The 22839-nt window shown below is 42.6% G+C and overlaps 1 protein-coding gene and 1 pseudogene across 2 annotated transcripts in view; both read left to right on the plus strand.

The window, feature by feature from the left end:
* The window catches only part of TJP2 (tight junction protein 2), a 151171-nt gene that overhangs the window by 23835 nt on the left and 104497 nt on the right, over positions 1–22839 (plus strand). The window contains exon 2 of one of the 2 annotated variants that reach the window (XM_053574590.1): positions 18822–18945. The gene's annotated coding sequence lies outside the window, so the exon portion shown is untranslated. The remainder of the gene's footprint in view (positions 1–18821; positions 18946–22839) is intronic. The other variant, XM_053574625.1, reaches the window with a different exon arrangement.
* LOC128574019 (U6 snRNA-associated Sm-like protein LSm3) lies at positions 16781–17085 on the plus strand (annotated as a pseudogene).

Genomic DNA, 22839 nt, shown 5'->3' on the forward strand with positions numbered 1-22839 from the left:
CCAGTACCTCAGGGATGTGGAGATATGTATGGTCTTTATAAAGGTAATTAAGTTAAAATGAGGTCATTAGACAGGTGGGACTTGGTGGCTCACACCTGTAATCCTTGTACTCTGGGAGGCCGAGGTGGTGAATCACTTGAGCTCAGGAGTTCGAGAACAGCCTGAGCAAATCTACTGAAAATAGAAAGACTAGCCAGGCGTTAAGGCAGGTGCCTATAGTCCCAGCTAATCGGGAGGCTGAGACAGGAGGATTGCTTGAGCCCAAGAGTTTGGGGTTGCTGTAAGGTATGAAGCCACTCAACCTCAGGGCAACTGAGTGAGACTCTGTCTCAAAAATGAAATAAATAAATAAATAAAATAGGTCATTAGAGTTGCCCTAATTCAATATGTCTTCATGAGAAGAGATAATTTGGACGTAGACAAGTCCAGAAGGAAGATGATGTGAAGACACAGGGAGAAGATGGCCATCTCCAAGCTGAGGAGAGAGGCCTAAAACATCCTTCCTTCACAGCCCTCAGAAGGAACCAGCCCTACCAACACCTTGGGCTTGGGCTTGTAGACATGAGATAATAAATCTCTTTTCTTTAAACCACCTAGTCTATGGTACTTGGTATGCAGCCCTAGGAAACTGATTCAGGTAGAATAAGAAATTCTGCCTAACATTTCCTGTTCTGTTAATAACGACAGCTTCAGGGCATATCTACTATCTCCCATTGACATCCAAGGAGAATGAGACTGGGTCTTCCATGGTCAGATTCTTCTCTGGCAAACTTGGCAGTGTCTCCTAGGTTCACCAAGAGTATAGCTTTGTGGCAGGCTGAAGTTCCTCCACAGAGCCCTCAACTGCTAGTGTTCCCTGAGACCTTCATGAAAAGTTGGGCTCCTGTGCTATGATCACTGAGCAGGGTTCTCCCCAGAGACACACCTGTGCCTCAAGCAAGCAAGGAGACTCCCCTGAGAGGGTTGCAGGTGGGCCTGGATCCATAGGCAACTCAAACACCCTCAACACCGTCCCGGCCTCCTTCCTTCCTCTAATCCTATCTCCCATGCCCCAGACAACCCAGTCTGCATCCTCCGTACAGACTTACACAAAATCTTCTGTCATCTGGTTCTCATTTTAGTAGATTAAACAGAAAGTATGTGGGCTCGGCGCCTGTAGCTCAGCAGTTAGGCCACATGCACCGGAGCTAGTGGGTTTGAACCCGGCCCGAGCCTGCTAAACAAATAAACAACAACAACAAAAACAAATAGTCAGGCATTGTGGTGGGCACCTGTAGTCCCAGGTACTCGGGAGGCTGAGGCAAGAGAATTGCTTGAGCCCAAGAATTTGAGGTTGCTGTGAGCTGTGATGCCATGGCACTCTACCAAGGGTGACATAGTGAGACTCTGTCTCAAAAACCCTCCAAAACCAAAAAAACAAAAAACTATGTAAGAAGGCAGAAGAGGGACACAGGACCCAGTCTAAGGGTTAAACCAAAGAGAGCTTTTTCTGGAAGAAATGAAGCCACAGCTAGTTAGTAAAGATAATGACATACTCTTACGTGGTGTGTGTTGAGTGTTGGACATTACATGTGCTGAGTGCTTTTGTGTAGTAACTGATTTAGTTTACAAAATGATTCTGTAAGGCAGGTGCTATTATTAGCCCCACTTTTCAAATGAAGAAACTGAGGCAAAGAGACATGAAATGACTCTTCTGAGGTCACACAGCTCATTAGTGGTGAAGCTGGTCTTCAACCCCTGGTAGTGTGGCCCCCAATTTGTGCTGTAGAGTGGGAGGGGGGCGTCAGCTGGAGCAGCATGGGGCTATGTGTGTGTCCAGCTGACTCTCAATACTTCATACCCGGTGCAGTCCCTACCAAGTTTCCAATTCTGATGTGAGGAAGAATCTGTTCCCTTCCTCAAGTTTGCAGAGCAGAGGTAGCTGACAGCCACCACTTTTAGTGAATGGCCAAGCCCTGCTTGACTGAAAATAGCTCCTGCCCACATTCTGGTCTCTGCAGTACCTCCGGCTTATGTGCTCCCAGGCAAGAAAAATGCCAGATCTTACCAGGCTCCAGCACGGTGTTTTCCAACCCTTTTATCTCAGGGCACCCTTGAAACTACAGTTAAACTTCCGTGGCACACTTAAATTACGTTGATTAAAAATAGAGTAAAAAATAGAATATACTTACTGTACTTTGAACTTCTTTTGAAAATCATTTAGCTAATGATCCTTAAACATTTTTTGGCACACCTAAGATTGTCTCCTGCCATCCCAGTATGGCATACCAGCTGAAAATCACTGCTCTGGCAGAAACATAGCAGAAGCACAACTTCTCCCAACAGTAATAGGAGCAGTTTTTCCTCACATAAGGAACTGAAAGTGTTTTCTTAGAAATGAGAAGAATCTGTGTTTTTTGTTTGTCTGTTTGTCTTTTGTTTTTATTGAGATAGAATCTCACTTTGTTGCCCTTGGTAGAGGGCCATGGCCAACCTCATACTCTTGGGTACAAATGATCCTCTTGCCTCACTTTCTCATTTTTAGTAGAGGTGAGGTTTCGCTCTTGCTCAGGCTGGTCTTGAACTTCTGAGCTCAAGCCATCCACCTGCTTCAGCCTCCCAGAGTGCTAGGATTACAGGTGTGAGCCACTGCCCCCAGCCTAAATCCATGGATTATTATATGGGCAAGTTATTTGGGACAGGCAGTAAATTAAGTGGTTCTTTTTTTCTTTTCTTTAAAGAGACCAGATCTGCCAGGTGCAGTGGCTCACACCTGTCATCCTAACACTCTGGGAGGCTGGGGTGGGTGGATGGTTTGAGCTCAGGAGTTGGAGACCAGCCTGAGCCAGAGCGAGACCCTGTCACTAAAAAAAAAAAAAAAATAGCTGGGCATTGTGGCAGGCACCCGTGGTCCCAGTTACTCAGGGAGGCTGAGGCAAGAGGGTTGCTTGAGCCCAAGAGTTTGAGGTTACTGTGAGCTATGACGCCAGAGCACTCTACTGAGGGCAACAAAGTGACACTCTGTGCCTAGGCTGGAGCACAGTGGCTATTCACAGGCAGGATCAGGGTGCCACTACACCCTTGAACTCTTGGCTGCCAGCAATTTTACTGCCTCAGCCTCCTGAGTAGTTGGAATTATGGGCTTGTGCCACCACCTCAGCTCAATTAAATGATTTTAATTAATTATTCCATAGCAGAGGTTAAAACTCTAGGAAATATCATCAAAGAGGGCCTCTCCAATTGGTGGGTTCCACCTGAGCTGGGTCCCTTTCTTCTGTTCCCTGAAGTAGTTGTAAGACTCTGCTGTCCTTTCTCTTTGGTGGTCTCCATATCTCACTCCAGACCTTGGGTCCCAGTCCCCTCCAGCCAGCCTGTCTTTTGATCTCACTATTTTTCCCCACAAGACCACGTGGTCCTTTGGGAGGCTGAGGCAGGTGGATTGCCTGAGCTTGCAGGTTCTAGACCAGACTGAGCAAGAGTGAGACTCTGTCTCTGAAAATAACCGGACATTGTGGCGGGCACCTGTAGTCCCAGTTACTTGGGGGGCTGAGGCAAGAGAAATGCTTGAGCCCAAGAATTTGAGGTTGCTGTGAGCTATGACTCCACAGCATTCTACTGAGGGTGAAAGTGAAACTCTGTCTCAAAAAAAAAAAAAAAAAAAAGGCTCAGTGCCTATAGCTCAGTGGCTAGGGTGCTAGCCACATACACTAGGGCTGGGGGGTTTGAACCCGGCCCAGGCCTGCCAAACAACAATGACAACTACACAACAAAAAATAGCCAGGTGTTGTGGTGGCCACCTGTAGTCCCAGCTACTTGGGAGGCTGAGGCAAGAGAATCGCTTCAGCCGAAGAGTTTGAGGTTGCTGTGAGCTGTAAGGCCATGGTACTCTACCAAGGGTGACATAGTGAGACTTGTCTCAAAAACAGCAACAAAAAGGGAAAAATAAAAACCAAATGGTCTTGGGGTTTTTTGGGTTTTTAAGGGTTGGAGGAAGCTGTAACTTCAGGAGAGGGTCAGAAGTTTGTAAGTGCACCTGGTTCTTGCCTGCAGAAAAATGAGGATGGAGGAAGGTTTATTGAAGAAGTATTAGGAATGGAAAAGGAAGGACAGGTTAAAGAGATGGAAGGAAGGAAGCGAGGAAGGGAGGGATAATAGCCAATGAATGCATATACATTATGACATTTAAAATGACCCCTATGTTGTGGTCTTAATACGGATGATGAAACAAGTTGAGAAAGGTCAAGCAACTTGTTCAAAGTTAACAGGTGTTAAACAGTAGAGGTGGGATTCAAATACAGTCTTCTCCTAGAAGCTCTTTTGAGCTCTCTTTCTCCTGTGTCATGGGGTTGGTGTGTTGGGGACCCACGGGAATGGGTGAGGATATCTTCAAGGGCTCATGCCAAGGGAACCAGGATGTGGATACACAGAGGCAGGAAAAGGCAGGAGGCGCCACAGCGGGGGGCTGGGCAGAGGAGCTGTTTCGGATACATACTGGGTTGGGTGGGAGGACAAGATTGCAATTATAGATTGAAGACATCCAGTTGAAGGTAATAGTTTAAACCCAGTGATGAATATGTTTTGAAGATGACTCGGAAGAGTAAAGGCTACTTTGGGCCGAAGTGAAGTGAGCCCAGAGGACCCACAGCTAATTTTTTTTTTTAACTTTTTGGCAACTGTTTTACTCTCATAGTCTGCTTTTCTTACAGGTTTTAGTGGGTTATCTGGGTAGAAAGTACGTATCTCTCTCTCTGTCTCTCTCTATATATATGGAGATAGGAAGGAAGGTAGAAATGAAATGCTAACATAAAGTCAAATGGTTTATTTGTCATCGTGCTAAAAAAAGCAAAAAATAGCTGTTTCCTGGACTCTTTTACTTTTAGTTACGGCTTTTTCTAGCTCCCTGAAAAGCAGACCACACCCTATGAAACAGCTTGTTTAGGATATTGGTTCATGTCCATTTTTATACTTCTAAAGCACAGTAACAATTAAAACATGCAGTGAAGAAGGAAGTCCACTGTTTCTTCCAGAAGAAATAAATTGGAAATACTTAGTTCAAAGGAAATGTCAGTTTGGTCTGTGGATTTTATGTTCAATTTTAATCATCCAGGAAAAGAACTTGATTAAGCATCTTGACTTAAAAGCTTTATTTGAATTGTGTATTTTTTTAACGTTTTAAAATAGATAAATTAAGAAATCAATAGTTGTCATTATAAAGAATTTCTAGAACTCTAAGGGAATTAACCAAATAAATGCATATGTTATTTCTAATGAATTTCTCGAATTATAAAGAAAATATAAGTACATATCTGGAAAGGGTATTGTGGCTAGATTTATTTTTTTCTGTGTTGTTGTCCTTGTATACCATTATGAGGGGGTCCACACAAAAATGATAATTTCAAAAATGAATAAATAAATAAATTAGCCAAACAGTCTCATTTATGAAAGTAACGCAAATTCTTTCTAGTATTTGCTAAGACAGAATTATTTTCCTAATGAATGACTCAATTTTAAGTTTTGTCTGAGATCATCATAGATTAAGAATCACATTAGAAGAGCCATATGTTAAATGTGTCAAAAATTCCAATATAAAATGAAACTCTCAAACATGCCGTTTATAAAATATTGTGTCACTTTCACTTAGTAAAGCTTCCAATGGGTAACAAGCTCAACTTGATTTTTTGTTGTTAGCTCAAGCTTTGTTTCTTATTAGAGAGGGTTGTGTAGTAATTTTTATCCCACGTCATTAGAAATACAATTTGTTAGAACAAAGACTGTTGTGTAAGTGTAATTACAGCTTCCTGTCTGATTAAATGAGGGCTGTGTTGGACCTTTTCTCAGAGGTGGCAGCTGTAGCCAACCAAGTTCAGCCTATAAAAGAATTCCTGGGACTAACTGGTACTAATTGTTTATAGAACCAGTGGGAGTAATATTCATGAATACTATGGAAATGAAATAGTCCAGAGCCAAATGGTTTATCCCTTGTTGTTCACCACTTTATTTTGGTCAGATTACATTAATTCCATAGTCAAGCCAAGTGAAGTGGGAGCTCTTAATCTTGCTGCAAGAAAACCTGACCTTTACCTATTTAGTCCTCCTGTTAGAAATGGGAGATTGAGTCTTAGGGAATACCCGAAGGGTTATTTAAGTCACTGAATATCAATCTTTTTTGCTCACGTTTTCCTGTCAGATTTTTGAGCACATCCTGTAATATATATGAGTATATTGATTTATAAGAGATATACCTTTTTTTTGTGTGGTTTTGGGCCGGGGCTGGGTTTGAACCCGCCACCTCCAGCATATGGGACCGGCGCCCTACTCCTTGAGCCACAGGCGCCGCCCGAGATATACCTTAATACAATATAAAATATGTTAGTTCTTAAGGTAAATATTAATATATAAAAACAGAAACACTCAAAAAATGTTTTGGGACAAGGTCTCACTCTGGTGACTGGCTAGAGTACAGTGGTGTCATCATAGCTCACAGCAACCTCAAACTACTAGGTTCAAGCTATCCTCCTGCCTCAGCCTCCCAAGGAGCTGTGACTATAGGTGTGCACCACTGGGCAGGCTAACTTTTCTGTTTTTTGTAGAGACAGGGGTCTCATTCTTCCTCAGGCTGGTCTCGAACTCCTAACCTCAAGTGATCTTCCCACCTCGCCTCCCAAAGTGCTAGGATTACAGATGTGAGCAACCATGCCCAGTCCTATTTATGTATTTTTTCGTAGAGATGAGGATGTTGCCCAGGCTGTTCTCAAATTCATGGCCTTAATTGATCCTCCCACCTTGGCTTCCCAAAGTGCCACGATTTTAAGTTGTGAGCCACTGTGTCCAGCCAAGAATAATTTTTTTTTCTTTTTTTTAAGATAGAGACTCACTCTGTTACTGTTAGAGGGCCATGGCATCAGCCTAGCTCACAGCAACCTCAAACTCCTGGGTTCATGCAATCCTTCTGTCTCAGCCTCTTGAATTGCTGGGACTACAGGCACCCACAACAACACCTGGCTAATTTTTCTATTCTTAGTAGAGATGGAGTCTCACTCTTGCTTAGGCTGGTTTTGAACTCCTAAGCTCAAGTGATGCTCCCACCTCAGCCTCCCAGAAATGTTAAGAGCACTGCACCTGGCCAGCCAATAATCAAACGTTTAAAGGATGAGAGAGAGAAAAAAGGGGGTGGGGGGAAATAGATGGTTTAATACTTTCTTCCCACATTCCAGAGATTGTCAGTGTGTACAACCTACTTTGGAGACCACTGGTTTAATTCCTTCAGGTAGGCTCGGCACCCATAGCTCAGTGGTTAGGATACCAGCTACATACACCGAGGCTGCCAGGTTAAAAACCAGCCCAGGGCTGCTAAGCAATGACAACTACAACAAAAAAAATAGCCGGGCATTGTGGTGGGCGCCTGTAGTCCCAGCCACTTGGGAGGCTGAGGCAAGAGAATCGCTGAAGCCCAAGAGTTTGAGGTTGTTGTAAGCTGTAACGCCATGACACTCTACCAAGGTGACATAGTGAGACTCTGTCTCAAAAAAGAAAAAATAAAAAAAAAAGAATTCCTTCAGGTAAAAAGAAAAGAAAAGAAACTTGCTATTGAGGAAAAAGAGAATCTGTAGAAGTAAGGGTCAAGATTTGGGGGAATGGGAGTGTGTTTGGGACACGTACTCACTGTGGACATCTAGGTTAATCAGAATTACTGCATAATGATTCCTTCTACTTTACTTCCCTTTTGTTTTCTGGGTTGTTTTTTTTTTTTTTTTTTGTAGAGACAGGGTCTCACTTTATGGCCCTCGGTAGAGTGCCGTGGCCTCACACAGCTCACAGCAACCTCCAACTCCTGGGCTTAAGCGATTCTCTTGCCTCAGCCTCCTGAGTAGCTGGGACTACAGGCGCCCGCCACAACGCCTGGCTATTTTTTGTTGCAGTTTGGCCGGGGCCGGGTTTGAGCCCACCACCCTCGGTATATGGGGCCAGCGCCTTACCGACTGAGCCACAGGCGCCGCCCTTTACTTCCCTTTTGTATATCAATTTGTTTGGGCAGAGTAGCCTAACTCCTATATCTTATGATAGATAGCATATCAAATAAAAAAAATAGCTTAAAGAAGTTGGTGAGGAAGGAAGTATGTACGTCAGAACTCTGTGAGAGCGACAGAAAGTCATCTAAAATTTAATTTCACCAAACTCAATTATTAGCTCTAATAAAAGTATAACTGAGTTCTCTAGGAAGAGAGTGGCCTCCACATAACTGGATCCAGAAGATCAAGTGATGTCATTTGATGTCTTCTGGTTCTGTTTTTCTCAAATAGTTGTGAAGAGCCCTCAGGTGGTGGCCCTTACTTCCTGTCAGTTAGTGACTCCAAATCCAAGCACTTCTGAGTCAAATGTCATATTTTCATCCCAGAGAAGACTGGTTGACCCAGTCTGGCTTATGTATACCATGGTAGGTGGTCCACTTTTACGGCCTGGACAGAGGGAAGGAAGCTTCTCAAAGCCAAGGGGAGATTCTCATAAAAAAAAAAAAATAAGGGGAAGAGGTAGATTGCGAACATTTTCAAACAATATATACATACATGTGTGTGTGTACTTTTTTTTTTTTTGTAGAGACAGAGTCTCACTTTACCGCCTTCAGTAGAGTGCCATGACGTCACAGGACTCACAGCAACCTCTAGCTCTTGGGCTTCTCCTGCCTCAGCCTCCTGCCTCAGCCTCCCGAGCAGCTGGGATTACAGGCGCCCGCCACAATGCCCAGCTATTTTTTTTGGTTGCAGTTCAGCCGGGGCTGGGTTTGAACCCGCCACCCTCGGTATATGGGGCCGGCGCCCTACTCACTGAGCCACAGGCGCCACCCTACTTTTTTTTTTTTGTGAGATGGAGTCTCACTCTGGAGCCCTGATGAGAGTGCCATGGCATTATAGCTCACAGCAACCTCAAATTCTTGGGCTCAAGCAATCCTCTTGCCTCAGTTTGTTTCTATTTTTTTTTAGTAGAGACAGGGTCTCACTCTTGCACAGGCTGATCTTGAACTCCTGAGCTCAAGCAATCCACCTGCCTTGGCCTCCCAGTGTGCTAGGATTACAGGCATGAGCCACTGCAACTGGCTGCAAACAATATATTTACTGGCTAGCAGGGATTGCCCTGTTGGATGTTCCTTAATTAATTAATTAATTAATCTTTGCTTTGCTATTGACCCAGCCAAGAAGTTTATAGCATTTCAGAAAGCCTTGCTATAAAATGACAACTGGGATTTCTTCCTCATTTGTCAAAGCACAGTCATTTAGAGATAGATATTTGTAGAAAGAACAAATCTGCTTCTGATTTTAGTTCATCCAGAGGCAAGCAGGCTTTTTGGACCAATTAATACCAGACCTTGAGATAAATCACTTCATGCGCCATTAGTTCTTGAAGGATTAGCAGCCTCAAAGATTTATGTGCGGATTAATTGGAGAGCCTACGTTAGATCGCTGTGTTTAAAACCACCGTCATTCCTGCAAATCATTTTCATTAGTGCTTTATTCAGAATTCTTTAGCCTTACATAATACTGACATTGCAGGGTAATCTGAAAGGCCTTTCCTTTATTTATTTGTGGTGTGGCCTCTCCTCTGCCCCACCGTTGGCGTTTAATAGCTCTAGTTAGGGATACCCGGAGCACCTAGAGAGACAGTGCTTCCAGGAGAGCAAAGATAAGTTCAGCTGCTTCAGCTGAACAGAGTCTGAAATTTACAGGACCTTGTACTGACAGAGACAAGATGAGGTATAAGAAATATATGGCTATTCTGGAAGCAGCAGTCGGTATCACCCCACTTAACAAAAGAGAACTTCTACCTGAGAGCAGAAGACATGTGAACCTTTGGCAACACCCTGGGTAAGCAGAGGAGGGTGGAAGCTTCTCACTATACATATAAATTACGTTTTGGCCATTTGGGGGGACCCAGGTAGAGAAAAAGGTCATCTCTCTTATGGAGATAATAGATGTGGCGTTCTTCATTGAGAACTTTGTTTCTTCTTGGTGGATATAGCACTCTGAGACTGATTTCAAACTAGTAAAAGAATTCTTGGAGAATATTCTATCACCCAAGAAGATGAAGTCACGGATGTGTCTAGAGCCTGTTTTTCTAATAGGGATATTTAATTTTCTGATTTTGGAAAATTTATTTTTTGCATGATCTTCACATGTAGCAATTCTTAAGAATGAAGAAAATGTGCTTTCTTATTTTTCAACAATGCAAGTGCTTTTCTGATTACAGTGTATGTGCAGACTGTGCTTCAGGAAAATCGTTTTTCCTGAAAGAGCAGTTTTCACTTTATGCTTCTTTCTGAAGCCCTACTGATTTACCATATTGAAGAAGGATTTAGAAGTTTTTTTCTTTGTGACTTTAGACCTCAATTCTAACTTTCTTCTCTGAAGTTCTTTGTGTTTTTTACACGTTGGTGAGAAATTGGATTTAAAGTGCCTATGTGGTAGATGATATTTTTAGGGTCTGAATTTAATTTTTAAACTGAATGAGCCACACAGTGGCACTTACTGTTCAATTTATATCTGTGTAGCAAATGATATTGCTTTTTAATAATTAGAAAGTTACATGGGCCAGTGTAACCAAGATGGGATATGGATGTAAACCACGTCCCCTTCAGAATAAAGCTTTCTTGATGGAAAAAAAAAGGAAAGATACTAGTTTATTCTTTGTCCTGTAAATAATATACATTCATTATAGAAGATTAAGAAAATACAAAAAAAAAAAAACAAGGAAAAAATCACCCACAGTTCCATCTCTCTAAGAGAACTAGAATCATTTAAGTCAATAGTTCACAGTGGGAGTTGGGGTGGAGAATTTTGCTCCTCCCCCCATGGGACATTTAGCAATGTCTAGGGGTATTTTGGGTTGTTACAACCCAAAGGTTGCTTTTGGCATCTAGTGGGAAGAGGTCAGGGATGCTACCCAACATCCTGTAATGCATAGGACAGTTCCCTACAGCAAATATGTATCTAATTCCAAATGTCAGTAGTGCCACTGGTGAGACGTTTGATTTAGATAAATTTTTCTTCCCATCTATAAAAGGTATTTTTTATTAGAAAAAAATGAGCTATTTCTTTGGGAAATTTTAGGAATGCTTTAGAATGGAATTCTAATGCAACGTTATTGTATTGTTACTGTTATTATTTTATTGTTGTTCTCTTGAAGGTAAAGTGTGTAAATGTGTGGATGAGGCAAGGGGCGTATAATTACTCTGTGAGAGTCCATATGGGTTTGTGAGAGTCCATATGGGTTAATACTGTTTAGCCAGGGTTATGGAAAACATGTTGTAATGACTGAATTGTGATTCTCCAAGGAGCCTCTCGACATTGAGCATACTGTAGCTTCCACCTTAGTCTCAGAATGACAGAAGTTTATGGCTGGAAGGACCTTTTGTTAGGAATAGTAAACAGGTTTCATTTGGCAGGCAGGTGCTAGACTCAGCGGTTCTCAACCTGTGGGTCGTGACCCACAGGAACTGTATTAAAGGGCCGCAGCATTAGGAAGGTTGAGAACCACTGTAGGTGAATGTTAGGCTGCTTGGAGTATCTAGCTAGGCGGGCCTGGAGGCCAAGCCTGGGTTTAATGAGAAAGGAATATTGCAATTGATTTGGACATTTGTTCTTAAGGCATAATGAGGGAATTGGGGAGCTGCAACACATGTCCTATATATTTACCATTCCTGAATGCTAGTGTAGTCTTTGCGTTTTACTAGTGGAGACCTCAGCCTCATTTGAATCATCCTGTTCCAGGGCTTGAACCTCAGAGAGTAACTGGATGTTATGAATTTCTGGCTCAGGATCATTCATGAAGGGATTCACCCTAAACAAGCTCATGGGATTCAGACGTGTAAATTGATTGCCAGATTATTAATTTCTGTGGGAAATAACCTTTTCTAGCAATTGGAATGAGTAAGTATCCTAAGTAGACCATCTCTGCTTCTCATCTCCCCAAATCAAGCCAAATAGAAGTCAAATTATTTATTATAGGGTGGTGCCCATGGCTTAGTGGGTAGGGCTCCGGCCACATGCACCGAGGCTGGTGGGTTCGAACCCAACCTGGGCCTGCTAAACAAGAATGACAACTGCAACAAAAAAATAGCTGGGCAGTGTGGCAGGCACCTGTAGTCCTAGCTACTTGGGTGGCTGAGGCAAGAGAATCAATCACTTAAGCCCAAGAGTTTGAGGTTGCTGTGAGCTGTGATGCCACAGCACTCTACCCAGGGTGACAGCTTGAGACTCTGTCCCCCCAGAAAACATATATATATTTATTTATTTATTTATTATAAAGTGATCCTTAATGAGAGAATTTGAATGTGTCTTTTTGTTTTTGAAAGAACATTTCCTTAAGCCTGATAAAATAGCACTCCTTCAGAGGACAGAAAAGATATTCCCTGTGTCTGTAATATTTGAGTCCTTTGCATACACACTGATTGCTTCACTGATCTCCAGTTTTTGTTTACTGACCCTTGACACCTGACCCAGCTTTCCTTTGGACATATTTATATCCCTCACTAAGTTCACAGGAAACTCTCCTTTGTGGATATCTTAGGAGGGTTTATATCCTATGGAGTTGTATTAATTTCCTTGGCAAGTCCTGCATCTTTTAGAGACAACTTGATGTCTTATTTCTCAAACTTTAATATGCATATGAATTACTCTGTTCAAATGTAGACTCTGATTCTGCGTTTCTAACTAGCTCCCAGGTAAAGCTGCTGGTCCAGCTGATGCACATGGGTCAGTCTATGAACCACACTCTGAGGAAGCACTTTCCATCACAGCCTACTTGCTGTGTCTCAACCTTGTACTTTATGGCCCGGCATGCTGACTCATTCCTGTAATCCCAGCACTTTGGGAGGCCAAGGATCACTTGAGGCCAGGTGTTTGAGATCAGCCTGAATAATGTAGTGGGACTCCATCTCTCAAAAAAAAAAAAAAATACAGAAATTTGCAGAGAATGGTGTTGCTCACCTGTAGTCCCAGCTCGGGAGGCTGAGGCAGGAAGATAGCTTGAGCCCAGGAGTTTGAGGTTGCGGTCAGCTATGATGATACCACTCTATTCTAGCCTGGGCAATAGAGTTAGACCTTGTTTCAAAAAAAAAAAAAAAAAAAACACAACAAAGACATCTGTACCAGAATATTTATTGCAGCCCAATTCATAATTGCTAAGTCATGGAAGAAGCCCAAGTGCCCATCAACCCACGAATGGACTAGCAAATTGTGGTACATGCATACCATGGAATATTATGCAGCCTTAAAGAAAGATGGAGACTTTACCTCTTTCATGTTTACATGGATAGAGCTGGAACATATTCTTCTTAGCAAAGTATCTCAGGAATGGAAGAAAAAGTATCCAATGTACTCAGCCCTACTATGAAGCTAAATTGTGGCTTTCACATGAAGACTATAACCCAACTATAGCACAAGACTATGGGGAAAGGGCCAAGGAAGGGGAAGGGAGGGGGGAGGTTTTGTTGGAGGGAGGGTAATGGGTGGGGCCACACCTGCGGTGCATCTTAGAATGGGTACAGGCGAAACTTACTAAAGACAGAATACAAATGTCTACATACAACAACTAAGAAAATGCCATGAAGGCTACATTGAACAGTTTGATGAGAATATTTCAGATTGTATATGAATCCTGCACATTGTACCCCTTGATTGCACTAATGTACACAGCTATGATTTAACAATTAAAAAAAAAGATAAAAAACAAAAACAAAATACCTTGTACTTCAGATCTTTTTTGGTGGGTTTTACTCCCAATACCTCCCCTCACAGCAATTGTCAAGGATATCACTGGGTGGGCTTGTAACAGTGGTTCCTGTCTGTAATCCCAGCAAGGGAGTATTGCTTAAAGCCTGGTGTTTGAGACCAGTCTGGGCAACAAAGGGAGACACCGTCTCTACAAAAAATTTAAACATTAGCCAGATGTGGTGAAGCACACCTGTAGACCCACCTACTTGAGAGGCTGAGGCAGGAGGGAGGAGGATCTCTTGAACCTAGGAGTTTGAAGTTGCAGTGAACTGTGATTGTGCCACTCTCCAGCCTGGGTGACAGAGCCTTTTTCTAAAATGAAAAACAAAAAGCTATCAGTCAGAAGAAATTAGGTGGTTAACTGTGCTTCTATAAAGGGACATCTTCCCATTAACATTCTGACCAAAGACTTCTGTTGGGGTGATTGACTAGATAAGTGAGCTTGATTTTTCGTCCAAGAATTCTTTCTCTTTCATTCTTTTCAAGTATTCTGATTACTGTAACATACAGGTAATATTGCATGGTTTTCAGGGGCAGCTGCTTTTGCATTTTAAAACATACTGGTAATTGGAAGTTAGGTTATGATACAATATTGGAAACCTCAAGGAATTGATTCATTCCCCTTCGCCTTTCCACCATTAGTACTTTTTCTTAATGTTTGCAGGAGGACTGTTTAGTCACGTGATTGGCTAAAACAGCCATCAATCAGCAACTTGACTGTTGCAAGTTCACTGAAGCAGAGATTGGAAGATTTAAACATATGTATATTTACCCCATCACCCACTACCTAGTAGGTGCTCAGCAAATATTTGCCAAATCTTACTCAGTTTCAGTATAGCCACAAATACAGAAAGAAAAAATAGGATTGACACCCCAACACAAAAATACTGAACCACCTATGGCTTTTCCTTTGAAAACTTGTACAGTTTTTCAGCTCTAATTCTTGTTACCTGACAATAATTTTACATATATGTCAACACTATTGAAACCCAAGAATATATTTTACTTCTTCCTCCTTAACTTAGAGTCCCTAGTCAATTATAGTGTATTTTAGATGTAGTTGTTTATTACTGGGGATTTCTAGACATGTCAAAAACCCCTGGAATATGATAAAGTTAAAAGCCATGATGTCTGGCGGCACCTGTGGCTCAAAGAGTAGGGCGCCGGCTCCATATACTGGAGGTGGTGGGTTCAAACCCAACCCTGGCTAAAAACTGCAAAAAAAAAAAAAAAAAGCCATGATTTCTTAGAAATGCAGAAAGCTAGTTGAATTAAAAAGCAAACCATTTTAATAAAATAAACATGCTATCTTTGGAACTGATACCTGTAGAAAAAGTTCATATTAAGGCCAAAAGCACATCTTGATTTGCAAGCTATTTATTTATCTTTGGAAGTAATAATAGAAACCGTGTATGGGCTGGGCTCTAATCCTGTGGCTTGCTTTGTCGGATGTCCAGATGGCCTAGCTTTAGCCTTTGCCGACATTTCCTGCTGATCCTTAGAGAAGGGAAATGTGCATCCTGCCTGTACAAATAAAATCTAGACCACTTTCATTTCTATTTCATTGTGTGGGAAGTAGAGTGTTTTATACAGACGGCACAATATCACTTTGTCTAGCAAACAGAGGAGTATGTCCAGAATTGGTAAAAAGCCACATTCTTCCTCCCACTGAAAGTTTGCCCTGTGACTGCTAGAAAAAAGGTTTTGTCTGTGAAGCTGCTTGAGCCCAGGCACAACCCAGAAATGAGCTTGCCTCCTTGTGGTGTTTCAAAGACACTAGCAGGATGCACACAAATTTTCAGAAGAGGTTTTTCTTAGGTTTTCTTGGATTTAGCAGGTAAAAAGAGAACATATTTGCCATTTTTCTGAAGGTGGCCAACCCAGAAATATACAAACATGAGCCAGTATTTTAAAACCTATGCAAAACAAATTCTGTTTTACTTTAAAATGTTTTCTCTAAGGCCAGGCTCAAGGGCTCACACCTGTAATCCTAGCAATCTGTGAGGCCAAGGCAAGTGGATTGCTTGAGCTCAGGAGTTTAAGACCAGCCTGGAGCAAAAGTGAGACCCACCACCTTTCTACTAAAAATAGAAAAATTAGCCAGGTGTTGTGGCAATAGTCTGAGCTACTTGGGAGGCTGAGGCAGGAGGATCTCTTGAGCCCAAATGTTTGAGGTTGCCGTGAGCTGTGATGCCCAGGGTACTCTTCCTGGGGTGACAGAGTGAGACTCTGTCTTAAAAAAAAAAAAAAAGTTTTCTGGGCGGCGCCTGTGGCTCAGTGGGTAAGGCGCCGGCCCCATATACCAAGGGTGGTCGGTTCAAACCCAGCCCCGGCCAAACTGCAACCAAAAAATAGCCGGGCGTTGTGGCAGGCGCCTGTAGTCCCAGCTACTCGGGAGGCTGAGGCAAGAGAATCGCTTAAGCCCAGGAGTTGGAGGTTGCTGTGAGCTGTGTGAGGCCACGGCACTCTACCAAGGGCCATAAAGTGAGACTCTGTCTCTACAAAAAAAAAAAAAAAAAAAAAGTTTTCTATACTTTATACTTCAAAATGATACATTTTATGTTATGTGTATTTTGCCACAATATAAAAGTTTTTGCCAACAATTTTCTCATCTGAAAGGTGAATTCTTATAAGATCTTCTTTGTCAGGGTGACCCTCAGTTAGATGGATGATACCAAACTTTAGGTGGCAACTCGTTTTCTTTCTTTCTTTTTTTTTAGAGACAGAGTCTCACTTTGTTGCCCTTAGTAAAGTGCTGTAGCATCACAGCTCACAGCAACCTCCAGCTCTTGGGCTTAGGCGATTCTCTTGGCGATTCTCCCAAGTAGCTGGGACTGCAGGTGCCCGCCACAATGCCCGGCTATTTTTTTGTTGCAGTTTGGCAGGGGCCGAGTTCGAACTTGCCGCCCTCAGTATATGGGGCCCTACTCACTGAGCCACAGGCACCGCCCAGCAACTCATTTTCAGGATGGAAAACATTAGATGTAGCAATTTTGTTATAGCTCAGAGAAATGAAAACATGTGTCCATGTTTGAAACATGCTGGATGACGTGGACCAGCAACACTACCAACACTGTAGAGGAGTCTCTGGATCTTATCAGGCTCAGCCTGGATGAGTGAATTTATGTGAAAATGAGAAATGACCGAGAGCTTCAGGGCAGATTACATACTTATGAGGAACATTCAAATACGATATTGGGAGATGTGAAACAAACTGTGACTCTTATAGAAATTGATGAAGAAACATACAAAGATATATAAATCAACGAAACAGAATATTCCAATGCTCTTTGTCCAAGGAGATGGCGTTGTCCTGGCTGCCCCTCCATTGAGAGTTGGCTGATACAAACAATTTCTCCTGAAGGAGACTTTGTCCAATTGCCACTTTATGTGCAAAACATTCAAAAGAGAAACCTGCATTCATTTTGGTATTAAGAAATGACCAAGGCTTGGCGCCTGTGGCTCAAGCGGCTAAGGCACCAGCCACATACACTGAGCTGGCGGGTTCAAATCCAGCCTGGGCCCACCAAACAACAATGACCACTGCAAACAAAAAATAGCTGGGCATTGTGGCAGGTGCCTGTAGTCCCAGCTACTTGGGAGGCGGAGGCAGGAGAATTGCTTTAGCCCAGGAGTTGGAGGTTGCTGTGAGCTGTGATGCAACAGCACTCTACCCAGGGCAACAGCTTGAGGCTCTGTCTCAAAAAAAAAAAAATAAGAAAAAGAAATGACCAAGGATTCCTCTACTCCTGCAACAAGTTAATTTGTAGATAACTCACAACTCTTTTTTTTTTTAATTTATTTATTTTTATTGTTAAATCATAGCTGTGTACATTAGTGCAATTAAGGGGTACAATGTGCGGGATTCATATACAATCTGAAATATTCTCATCAAAATGTTCAACGTAGCCTTCATGGCATTTTCTTAGTTACTGTATGTAGGCATTTGTATTCTGCCTTTAGTAAGTTTCACCTGTACCCATTCTAAGATGCACCGTAGATGTGGCCCCCCCATTACCCTCCTCCAACAAAACCTCCTCCCTCCGTTCCCCTTCCTTGGCCCTTTCCCCATAGTCTTGTGCTATAGTTGGGTTATAGCCTTCATGTGAAAGCTATAATTTAGCTTCATAGTAGAGCTGAGTACATTGGATACTTTTTCTTCCATTCCTGAGATACTTTGCTAAGAAGAATATGTTCCAGCTCCATCCATGTAAACATGAAAGAGGTAAAGTCTCCATCTTTCCATGGTATACATGTACCACAATTTGCTAGTCCATTCGTGGGTCAGTGGGCACTTGGGCTTCTTCCATGACTTAGCAATTATGAATTGGGCTGCAAGAAACATTCTGGTACAGATGTCTTTGTTATAATGTGATTTTTGGTCTTCTGGGTATAAACCTAGTAAAGGAATTATAGGATCGAATGGCAGGTCTATTTTTAGGTCTCTAAGTAGATAACTCACAACTCTTAAAGCTAAATGCCATTTTTATTTTTTTCCAACACTTCCAATAAATGTGATCACCAAGGTGCAGAACTCTAAAAAAAAGAAAAAGAATGTGTGTCCAGGTAAACATTTGTACACAAGTGTTCATAATAGTCAAATGGTGTAAACAACCCAAACGTCTGTCAGCTGAAGGGTAGATAAACAAAATGAGGTCTGTCCATGCAATGGAATATTATTTGGCTATAAAAAGGATTGAAGTTCAGATACATGCTGCAACAGGATGAACCTTGAAAACGTTATACTAAGTCAAAGAAGGAAGTCACAAAAAGTCACATGTGAATCAATTTATATGAAAAATTCAGAATACGTACATCTATAGACGAACATTAGATTAGTGGTAGCTGAGGGCCAGAGGGCAGGCAGGGAATTAGAGTGTGGATATGGAATGATGACTAACTGGTATGGGTTTTTTGGGGGGGTGATAATGAAAATGTTCTAAAATGAATTGTGGTGATAGTTATGCAACTGTAAATATACTAAAATCCATGCTATAAATGGGCAGATTGGTATGTGAACTTTTTCAAGATATCTCTATTTGGTCCAGGTTGGATTTTCAACAACGCTTTCTTTTTTAGGGTTCGGAGTACCACATTATTATCATCGCCTTGTGAGTGGGACTGGCACCCCGGCTATAGCTCCAGGCAAAAGTACTCCAGGCAGCACAGAGCTGTGCTGGAAGACAGCACAGGTATTTACCAGGTATTTGCTTATTTGTTTCTCATCAACCTTTTTACTGGTTTTCTCTGCTGAAAGTTTGATATGTAAATTATTTCATATCCTAGAGATAGTCAAGGTCTCAATTTTTGATGTTGTTGATATATACATTTTCACAAATAATTCAATGGTAATGTCCTGTCTACCAAAATATCTTATCTGGATTTATGGTACAACTTTGCCGTGTTAGGTAAACGCTAACTGAGAACCTTCCTGGCATGTTAAGCACAGCTTCTGGGGTTCGGAATAAATGCCTGGCTGGTGAGATCAGCCTTTGGTGCTGGTCATTTCTAGGGTTGGAGGTCATTTTGTAGGTCATGTTTTTTCATTATGATGGAGGTAGTAAAATTATATAACAGTGGTAAACACTTTGGTGAAAATATGTAAGACATCATCAGTCACACTGGCTTCTAAAGATTCATTATGTTTAAGCTTTCAGTGAAAGAGCTAAGACCAAGTATTATCCATTTACTGGTTCACTTTTAAGTACGAATTAAACAAGATTTACAAGGTATTAAATTTTATTTTGACAGATGCTGGGATGTATTTGTTCTTAGTTACATTTTGACCTCCAATTATAGGCCAGTCCATGCCTGGCTGGAGGAGGGTTGGAATTTTTTTCATGTGTTTGTTTTATAATTCCTGTCTGTTTAAGCTGGCAGCCCCTGCCTGGGTGGATTGCAGCTTCATGTGGAAACCACAGTGTAGTGCAGTGTGAATAGCAAACTCTAGAATAGCAGATGTTTGTTCAAATCCCGGTGCTGCTACCTCCTAATTGTGTGCTATTGGGCACATGTCTTTTTTTTTTTTCTTTTTGAGATAGAGTCTCATTTTGTCACCCCAGATAGAGTGCCATGATGTCATAGCTCACAGCAACCTGAGACTCCCGGGCTCAAGCAATTCTCTTGCCTCAGCCTCCCAAGTAGCTGGGACTACAGGCTCCTGCCACAATGCCTGGCTATTTTTAGAGATGAGGTCTCACTCTGGCTCAGGCTGGTCTCAAACCTATGAGCTCAGGCAATCCACCTGCCTCGGCCTCCCAGGGTGCCAGGATTACAGGTGTGAGTCATTGCGCCCAGTCTGGGCACATGTCTTAATGCTTCTCAGAGCCTTCATCTAAGAAGGAAGCGTCAACACGAAGTCATTAATATATAGCAGGCTCAGCATCCATAGCTCAGTGGAATGGGTGCCAGCCACATATACCGAGGCTGGCAGGTTCGAGCCTGGTCTGGGGCCTGTTAAAACAACAATGACAACTGCAACCAAAAAATAGCCAGGCATTGTGGTGGGCACCTGTAGTCCCAGCTACTCAGGAGGCTGAGGCAAGAGAATTGCTTAAGCCCAGGAGTTTGAGGTTGCTGTGAACTGTGTCACCACGGCATTCTACCAAGGGGAGCGACATAGTGAGACTCTGTCTCAAAAAAAAAAAAAAAATTAATATATAGCAGGTACCGGGCAAATGCCAAGGCCTTTCTTAGAGTCTAGTTGCTCAAATGAGGACACTTGAGTAGGGAAGTCCTCAGTTTTCACAGGATTGACAACTGGAAGTGGGTTTTATTTACTGAAATGTTCTCTATGGAGCCCTTAAATGTCCCAAATGTGAGAAGACAGGTTCTTGCCCAGACTCCAGAAGTGGTTTTCCTAAAATTGGATTTCTAGGTAGTGTTTATTTTTTTAACTTTTTTGCAGTTTTTAGCCGGGGCTGGGTTTGAACCCGCCACCACCTGCATATGGGGCTGGCGCCCTACCTTTGAGCCACAGGCGCTGCCCCTAGGTAGTATTTATTGATTTAATCAAATGAATCTGAGGGACCGTGTGGAAGATGCAAAGAGGGAGTGGAGCTTGTACTGTCTGTTGGAAGGAAGGCTCTTTCTGACTCAAGCAACTCCCTCCTGGTAACCAGCTCCCTTGTGTCCTCTCCTTGTACTTGGTCTACTGGAACACATGCCTTCCCAACAGCAGGTGCTTTCCAGAGTCAGTGCCTTGCTCCAGGTCTCTTTTATGTGTAGACACCTAAGCCTGGCTATCTGGGATGAATTAGCCCGAGACAAGCTTGGGTGGCAAACATTCCCCACCCCCCATTCTACCTTGGGCTAGTTTCAGGCCACCAAACATCAAGAGCCTTTTTTTTTTTTTTTTTTTAATTATTGTTGGGGATTCTTTGAGGGTACAAAAACCAGGTTACACTGATTGCATTTGTTAGGTAACGTCCCTCTTACAATTGTGTCTTGCCCCCAAAACATTAAGAGCCTTTTATTTGCCAGAACAGGGTGTGCTGCTTTCACTCATATTGTTTCTCCTCACAACAACCCAGACAGGAGGTACTACTAGCTCCCTTTGCAAGTAAAGAATCTGAGATTCAAAGATTTCAAAACATGTCCCAAGGTAGCACAGCCCCTGACTCCCACATTCAGTGAGATTTCTATATTAACAGCTGATGCCTATGGTGACTCTATAGAGACTGAAGACTTGACTTCTTAAACCTAGATTAGGATTGCAGTCTGGACAGGTGAGGCTAAGACAAAAAAAAAAAAAAAAACAGAAATGCGAAAACCCTCAGACTAGTAAACAGGTTTTTCTCTAAGGCTTGGTCTATGGCTGCCTGGAGTTAGGGGTCGGTAGGTATTGCTCCAGTTTGTTGAGCAAGAATGTTGTGATCCTCTGGCATTGTCCGGTATGGGTTGAGCAGAAGTCTTCTGAGCTGTCATGAACCTGAGGTTTATACTCGTCAGCTTCTACCCATTCTATGCTCCTTTTCTACTTCTCTTTGAATGAACACTATTTGCCCAGGGCTGGTTTCTTGCTACTACTTTACGGGGCTTTGATTATCTCACCTTTCTAACTTGGCAAAATCATCTTAGCCCTGCAGAGTCTGGGCACAGCCTCACTTCCTAGATGTGGAATCTCATTGTTAGGCAATTTAGACACCATCAAGTTACCACTGACTCACCTCATCATATGGTCAAAGTGAATTGGAGGTGAGAGCTTAAAACTTGCTTGGGTACACCTGGGACCCCCTCAGTGGTCCCTCCTCCCCTATGCTCCTCAGTTTATAGGAATTCTCAGGGAGTTCCACCAGTAACCAAACCTTATCCTGTACTGGTCAGACTAGAGTAGTGGTTCTCAAACTTTAGCCACATCAGAAGCACCTGGAGGACTTTTTCAAACAAATGCCTGAGCTCCATCCCCAGAGCTTTTGCTTCAGGTAATGTGGGGCAAAGCCCAGGAATTTGCATTCCTAGCTATCCCAAACAGGTCTATACTTTGGGTTTCTGGGCCGTACTTTGAGAACCACTAACTTAGTGAGTACTTTTAGCAGCCTGTTTAGAGTATGGGCTCATTTGTAGATGGTACATGTGCAGACAGTTTTTTGACTGCAGTTAAGGGATTCTTTCCTCAAATATATTTATGTGTGTATATATTATTTTTCTTTTGAGACAGAGTCTCACTATGTCGCTCTTGGTAGAGTACAGTGGTAGTGTCACAGCTCACAGCAACCTCAAACTCTTGGGCTCAAGCAATTCTCTTGCCTTAGCCTCCCTAGTAGCTGGGACTACAGGCGCCCACCACAAGACGCAGCTATTTTTTTTCTTTTTTTGCTTAGCAGGCCCAGGCCGGGTTTGAACCCACCAGCCCTGGTGCATGTGGCCGGCACCACATGGTTTGGTTCCCTAACCACTGAGCTACGGGTGTGGAACCCTCCTCAAATAATTTAATGAGCATGTCACCCAGCACTACTGAGGAAAAAAATAATTTTTTTTTAAGACAGAGTCTCATGTTGCCCTCAGTAGAGTGCTGTGGCGTCACAGTTCATAGCAACCTCAAACTCTTGGGCTTAAGTGATTGATTCTCTTGCCTCAGCCTCCCAAGGAGCTGGGA

This window comes from Nycticebus coucang, chromosome 2, assembly GCF_027406575.1.
Source record: "Nycticebus coucang isolate mNycCou1 chromosome 2, mNycCou1.pri, whole genome shotgun sequence".
NCBI lineage: Eukaryota > Metazoa > Chordata > Mammalia > Primates > Lorisidae > Nycticebus > Nycticebus coucang.